General features: G+C 43.1%; 1 protein-coding gene across 3 annotated transcripts in view; it reads right to left on the minus strand.

Annotated features, from left to right (window-relative positions):
• Positions 1-344, minus strand: part of LOC122374719 (semaphorin-1A-like) — a 59,652-nt gene extending 59,308 nt beyond the window's left edge. The window contains exon 1 of one of the 3 annotated variants that reach the window (XM_043353643.1): positions 73-344. The gene's annotated coding sequence lies outside the window, so the exon portion shown is untranslated. The remainder of the gene's footprint in view (positions 1-72) is intronic. The other 2 variants (XM_043353642.1, XM_043353644.1) reach the window with 2 other exon arrangements.
• Between the last annotated feature and the right edge of the window lie 7,006 nt (positions 345-7,350).

Consider the following 7,350-nt stretch of genomic DNA (forward strand, 5'->3'; position numbering starts at 1 on the left):
TACATTATAAACAACGAGATATAATTACATGCCGCAGCATTTCTGCAACAGGCATAGGCGCCAAAAACCCACCTGATGAGGCTCCTTGTAGATGACAAACTTGTGTTCTCAAGACGATTCTTAACTAAAAACGTCTCTCTACTACGTTGCAAATAACAACACCAAAGTCCGTACGAGCAGAGTTCTCTCCTAGGCCTCTGATCCTTCACTGCGCAATCACCAGTCCCTCGAGTCGCGAAACTCACCGGTCCGTCACATGCACAACCCTCCCCCACGGACAGCCGGATCGGCACTGGAGTCCGCACGCGAGCCGCCGACCGGCCGCGGTCCGCAGCGCCGCCGGGCCGGCGCCGAGCGACGGTCCCGCCCTCTCCCAGGGCTGCATTACGGACCACGGTAGTTACTTCAGCGTGGGGACTGACGAGTATTTACTCTTAACACCGGGACCGGCCACTAGACTTAAGCGCTCACTAAAAGAGCAATAACCAAAGCTACAGCACTAGCTATATGACGCAGAGATTCATGGATATCAGACAGGCCGGGAACACCGTCGTCTACTAGAGCATGGAACATGAGTGCTTCTGGGCGATTTGATCACGCACTGAGACATGAGTTTCATGGATGTGATGATGTTCCATCGTTTCGAATAATCCGTGCTCACACTCGCATTCTTCAATTCGCTAAGTTCATGCATTTGCTTCGTACATCATTTTTTTTCCTTTCAAGGTTCAGTCTTGCTAGCCGAACCTTGAGGATACTAAAAAATGAATGAGATGAATAAAAACGAAATGCAAACTGATAATGAACACAAACAAAAAACGACTTATGCGGTAGCATAAATTCAATATTATTTTTCGTTTTTGAAAAAAAAAGATTGTTTATGTTTATACATACCCACAAAAGAGCTAGTGTTGTTTGAGCTAGCTCATTTGGGCTAGTGCCACAAAATAGCTAGTGCGATTGTAACTAGTCCTACAAAACAGCTAGGAGCAAAATGACTAGTGTTGTAAAGGGCTAGTAGATCGGCTCACACTGCACCTCTTCGGGATTTTATAAGCAAAGTTCAGTTCAGATCAGATCGGTCACTAAAAAGGCCGTAATACTAAAAAAGACAGAAACACACGACTCAGATTTTATTCAGATTTCAAACGTTCGGATTTCAAAAGTTCATCGAAATGTTGTATCCAACTCCGCGAAGAAACTCCTGCCTGCCTATGATGTCTTCTGTGAGAAAATGTGCTCTAACTCTTTGTACCACTAGCTCTCCTTGGGACTACCTCTTATAAGTTACTAGCTATTTTAACAATAGCTTTTAGATCACTAGCTCTTTTGTAGCACTAGCTCAAACGTACTAGCTTAAATGGCACTAGCTGTTTTGCCGCTAGCTATTCGGACACGAGGCCAGCGGAAACATCCCCATCATCGGTGATCGAGCTGTTTTATTTATCATATGCTCTTCGTGCACGGGGGCGCCAATTGTTAGAGGCGCGGGTCAAAAGTATAGGTATAACTATAATAGGTAGGTGCGCTTGATGAACAATGAGTATTGATGTTTACTTTACATTCTTAATATCACACACTCTGAATTACATTTTTGCTTTTGTCATCATTTAGACGTTCATTTTAAACAATAATGCCCTTTAGTGATTACTTTTTATTGCCTAAAAGATAACTACAGGAATGTGCCTCGTTGCAGGCGCATGTTAAGCACCATGACACGAAAGGCCTACAAAATCGAAATATCACCAGGCTCTACTGCACAATTGCGTGATGATGAACTATGTGGCGTGATGTGAAGAAAAGTAGAGCCGACGTTAAAATGTTTACCCGGAAAACTAGGTCGGCCAGTATGCTATCATGACGTCGTCCTTAAATGATAGCAAAAATAAGAATTTGAGGCATCAACAGTCAACACAGCTTGTTCATGCTTACTTCGGTATCTTCATTCGTCACCTCCTTATACTAAACAATTTCTAATTTTCAATTCTATTTTTCCTATTTTGGATTGCGTTCAATATTCAACTTCCTACCGCTTCGGTCATGTTAGGTCATGAGCGGCAATTTTTCAACAATAATGATAGTATAACATGCTAGAGTAATGGCATATACTGCATAATTGTATTGTATGGTAGATAGCATCGAACTTTTCATCTTCTTTCATACACTCGCGGTCAGTCCCACTGATGACGTCACGGATATCCCTGCATGCTGTGTGGCTGTTGCCCACAAGTCAGTACGGAGAGAAGCCACTTGACTACCGGAACGGACGGCGGCATCAGTTGCGTCAGTCCAGGGGCGTCAGAGCGTCAGTCCCGCTACAGTGCTCTGATGCAGCACTCACGGATGTGACTAGACCATTATCCTCGGGAATAAGTGATAAAACACGTCACCGGAGTTCTGACCAGCACTGGATGTCCCTCTAGCCACAAACGATTCTTTGTTATAGGCATGTCGGCGAAAGAGCATCATCCACCAACGTCAGACAGCATGGCGGTCAATCCACCCTCCGAAATTAGCCAATAGTGACTTTTCCAACTTCGGTGACTGATAGATTGCTCCGACAGCTGGGAACAATCACTAATTAACGGAATTATGACTTAATCAATAATGCATCATTATTTGACACTCTAGTTCAGCACTGCAATCGGTGACACTCTTCGCCACTTCTTCAGGAAGGAAAGACGTACAACTATACAGGGAAGAACGATACACGGCGGCTAGCAACGCAGCAATAAAAATGACAGAACATCTCTATTTACCTGGTACGATGTCGAGCCGTCCAGGAAATATTTGTTTCGATTCGGACAGCGGTCTGTACGGGGAACGGTGTCACTGTCACGAGGAGGCGGTATCAATAGACACTGCGGCGGCCTCGCTCACGCCAACTACAGTGTCCCGCAGAACTGCACTGCCGTTCACCACCCCTCCCCTTCGGGTGGATGTCACGCTATAAGCGCCGTCCTGTCCCAGTCCCGTCCTGTCCCAGTCCCGTCCTGTCCCAGTCCCGTCCTGTCCCAGTCCCGTCCTGTCCCAGTCCCGTCCTGCCCCAGTCCCGTCCTGTCTGTCCTTTTCTGTACATATGCACAATGTCGCTGTAAAGGAACTACTAAGTAGTCTATTTCATTTGCCAGTGTCCGGAGCTGGCCGCTCATGTTGGCACCCCGTAACTCCTCCGCTAATTAGCAGGAAACTTAGGTAGTGTGCAAATGGTCAGTGTTTTTGTGTTTTTTCATGCAAATTGTAAATAACACAGCTTCAGTGCATGGCACGCTGTGGTATTGTATGGAAAAAGAGTGTCCTCAGACCGGTGGCACACCATTGAGGGACGTAAATGAATTTTTATCTTCCTAAATGGCCATGAATGCGCTTATCATTTCATTCAAAACATAGGGCCACTTTCCGACATCAGTCTCAACCGGTCCATCAGACATTGGCGTCACTCAGGGTCACTAAGTAACGTCATTTCGTCGCTCAAATATGTCACACGTTCTGTCGGGGATGTCACTTCGTCACTACATCTGGTGATCTTTGCAGTGATTGGTCATCTACCATCAGTCGGCCACCTTGGTTGCTGACATTTCACTGGTCATTCAGCGACACTGTTCCAAACAGACAACTACGACTGCCCTTACAGAATGACGACGCGTTTTGGCTCTTTCACACGAAGTGTCGGTGATCACCATTTACCACAGTTCCATGTCCCGCTACTGCATCAAACGCATGTCGCCGTGGAACGCCCAAATTATCGCGATGATCCCTGGCAGTCATTGCGCTCTCATTTTACGACCAATGGTTATCGGTTGGCTGACAAAAAAAAACTTCAGTTCTTACAAAGTGCACCACTTGCCTTGCACTTTTTAACTGCAGTTATAGTAGGTAGTGATGAATAAGTAGGACACCAGAGCCTCAAACTTCAAAGTTATCTATACGGTATAGCCACTATCCAACACAACAGACCACCCCAACCAGCCCACCTTACCAGCTGAGATTTTGCCCCAGGCGGTTTCACGCCGATCTCCAGCCGAGGCCCGTTGTATATAGCACGATGATCGCATCTGAAAACGATGCCGGGTTTCACTTCTGCCACCGCGTCCTTGAAACTATATATTGAGAGATCTTGGAATTGTCTGCTGTTGTTGTGGCGCTTCGTCAATATTTAAATGCAATTTGGAGATACGACGTCAAACATTATTCAGCATAGATCAGCAATCAGATTCAGCATGCTTTGCAGCGTTCTTGATTAGGGAACTACTTATTCATGTAAATTTGCAATGTAAACTAACAACGATTTAACAGGTCCGATTCAAGACGATTTACAAATCAAAGCCATGCAAAGTGCTCTAATACTGAACATTTATCAATGTGATTCAGCCGGTTGTAATGTTTGGAGATGCATGCACAAGAAGATGCATGAGTAAATAAGCAAATAAAGATAATACGGACGATGACGAACTGACAGAACAGAGGCCTATGACATGACCGTATTCCACATGACTCAAAATTGTATAAAAATAAGATACCAATTACTAAATATCGTACTTGCGTCTTCACACTTAACTCTCGCCCTTGTGGTTTTTCCTGCATATCAAGAAAACGGCAACGCGCAGCGCCGCCAAATTTTCAGTACCTTCCCGGGCATCAATTTGACACCTTTATACCAAATTTCAAGTCTTAGGTCACTTTAGGTCAGGAGTTATTGAGGTCAAACTGAGGTCATGTTCGAGCAAAAATGAGCAAAAAACATGCAATCTTGAAACGCTCACCAAATCTACAGTTACCAAGCAATTTCAAAGTTCTTAATATGGTGTAGTAGACAAAAAGCGGCGCTACAAAACTGCTATCTTATTTCAAAATTTTGCATTTTTGACCCCCAAAATTCAAAAAATTGATTTTTTTAGAAAAACTCAAACCATCCAACAAAACTACCGAATTTTGAAAAACAAAAAACAGAATATATGTGATAGTCCCTGCGCTCTTCTATATACATACCAAATTTTAGATCGATATCTCGTTTTTTGGCCATGTTATAGCGAACAAATTGTTCAAAATGATGACGTTAAATTTTTTAACTCAATTTTTAGCGATTCTAGACCACGTAGGGCAAAACAAAGACCACCATTGAACTCCCCGTGACGAGCTGCATCGAATCAATACCCATTTTATGCAAAAATATCAACTTTGAAATTTGACCTAATTTGACCTGACCTTGACCTGACCTTGACCTGACCTTGCCCTGACCTTGACCTGACCTTGACCTGACCTTGACCTGACCTTGACCTGACCTTGACCTGACCTTCACCAGAACATAATCTAAACTGACCCCAAAGGCTGCCTGACCCACATAATCGTATTTGACATAAAATGGACCATAATACATGCATCACATGATATTTTCATATTGTACCCCTCAGTGACCTGACCTCTGTGACCTGACCTGGAATCAGTGACCTCAAATAGCAAAATATGTGTTTGAAGAACATTTCCCCATCGATGATTTTCAATGAAATGCATTTTACTCGATGTTACAACGCATTTCTTGAAATGCCTGTAAACGGTGAGACCTTTGACCTGACCTGTGACGTCATCGGTTTGACCTAGGTCAATAAAATTGGGTCACAAGGTAGTTCCCTGATCGGGCTATCCAACACCGGCATCGGGAAAAGTGAGGAGGCCGTTCAAAAGTATTATTTTGTATAAATAAAACTCATCTCGGCTAAGCATATTTGCAGTCTTATGCTTAGCTCTCAGTGCTGACTCTGCATATACGAGTAGGCAGTGTTTTCTTTTTCTTTTTAGGAAACGGGAATGTTTTGAAATAACTATAGTGTTCTAATAAAAAAAAGGGAAGCGGTGACTTCTCCCTCCTCGGCTCCTACACTTATGTCATTTATTTATACTTGAATGCTATAGCAAAATACACATTGCGGACGCGACACGTGTCGTGTTTGCGCGTACCTATATACGTTTCAAAGTGATACGATGAAGAACTGTGAAGTATGTACAACACTATGGTAACCAAATCTCCATCTGTCTCATTTGTAAGCACATAAAGTCAAATAATTGTTGATTACTTTTTCTTCTTTTTAAAGGCGAACTGAAATCAACTCTTTTTTTCGAATCATTAGGCGCCGGTAGAAAAGTTGGGCCTTAAAGGTTGCTGTTGTCGCTTAGCACATCGCTTGCTTTTTTAACCCGGCACCGCCTGGGCTATTTCCGTACCCACATCAGCCTGGGGGGGGGGTCGGATCCGACCCCCCCCCCCTGTTATCTCGAGAACCAATGGTCGTATCGAGCCCCGCGAGGCGGCGTTCGAAAGGTTTCTACGAGACCTTCCCAAAGCACTCTTAAGATTTTAAGATTGAGGTCAACTTTCGGGTCAAGGTCAGGTCAAAGGTCCAATTCAGGGGTTTTGCATGATTAGGCTTACGGACAGCGGAATCGATAGCTGCTGCTCGAAACTCACCACAAATGACCTCAAAGACCTAGTGAAGGTACCATGTGCGTATAGGGGTCATACTAAGTACGGGTCAAGGTCAGGTCAGGTCACGAAAGGTCACGGTTTTCACTTTCTGCTACATGGGCGTGCGACACATGTTTTATGGCTTATTTTTCACGCCAAATCCGATGGTAATGGTTATATGTGACCCCAAGTCACTGTGCTGGTGATAAGTGTGCATTGAAGGCATAAAAAATCGTTTATTCCATACATAACTAAACGAGGGCTAAGAAAAAAGTCAATTTTTCAACTTTTTATTTTTGACATAAAAATGCACTTTTCTAGACGAGCTTTGTCCCAGGAATCTAGTGGTGCCATTTGTTTTCACATGCGATGTTCAGAAGTGCCTCTAATTCGCGAAAATGCTTATGACGTCACCATGCCCTATGCATGTTGGAGCTATTTTTTACAATTTGGGGGTAAAAAATCAAGATAGAAAGTTGAAATTTGGGACATCTAATGTTCTAATAGAGCTCTATAACATATATTCCGGTTTTTTGGAAAATCCCAAAATTTTGGATTTTATTAGCTGTTTTCCAAAAAATATAGTTTTTTGAATTTTTAGGGGTGAAAAACGCATTTTATGGAAAATCCGAGATAGCCATTTTAAAGAACTCGTTGAGCTGCGTTTTTTCATATCCTTAATTTGCAATTTGCTTAAAACCTCGATTTTTGGCGATTTTTTAAACATTTACCATTTTTTGACTGAAAACGCCATGTAGTTACATCACTAAAATCAATATATCTCAAAAATTTGTGAAATTTTTTTCTTAAAAATTGCACAGGAGACGTCAAATTGATGGGGGAGAAGGTATGCGAAGTTTCAAGTTGATAGCGCAAGCGGTTTATGAGTT

This window comes from Amphibalanus amphitrite, unplaced genomic scaffold, assembly GCF_019059575.1.
Source record: "Amphibalanus amphitrite isolate SeventyFive unplaced genomic scaffold, NRLGWU_Aamphi_draft 001701F_arrow, whole genome shotgun sequence".
NCBI classification, from domain to species: Eukaryota; Metazoa; Arthropoda; class Thecostraca; order Balanomorpha; family Balanidae; genus Amphibalanus; species Amphibalanus amphitrite.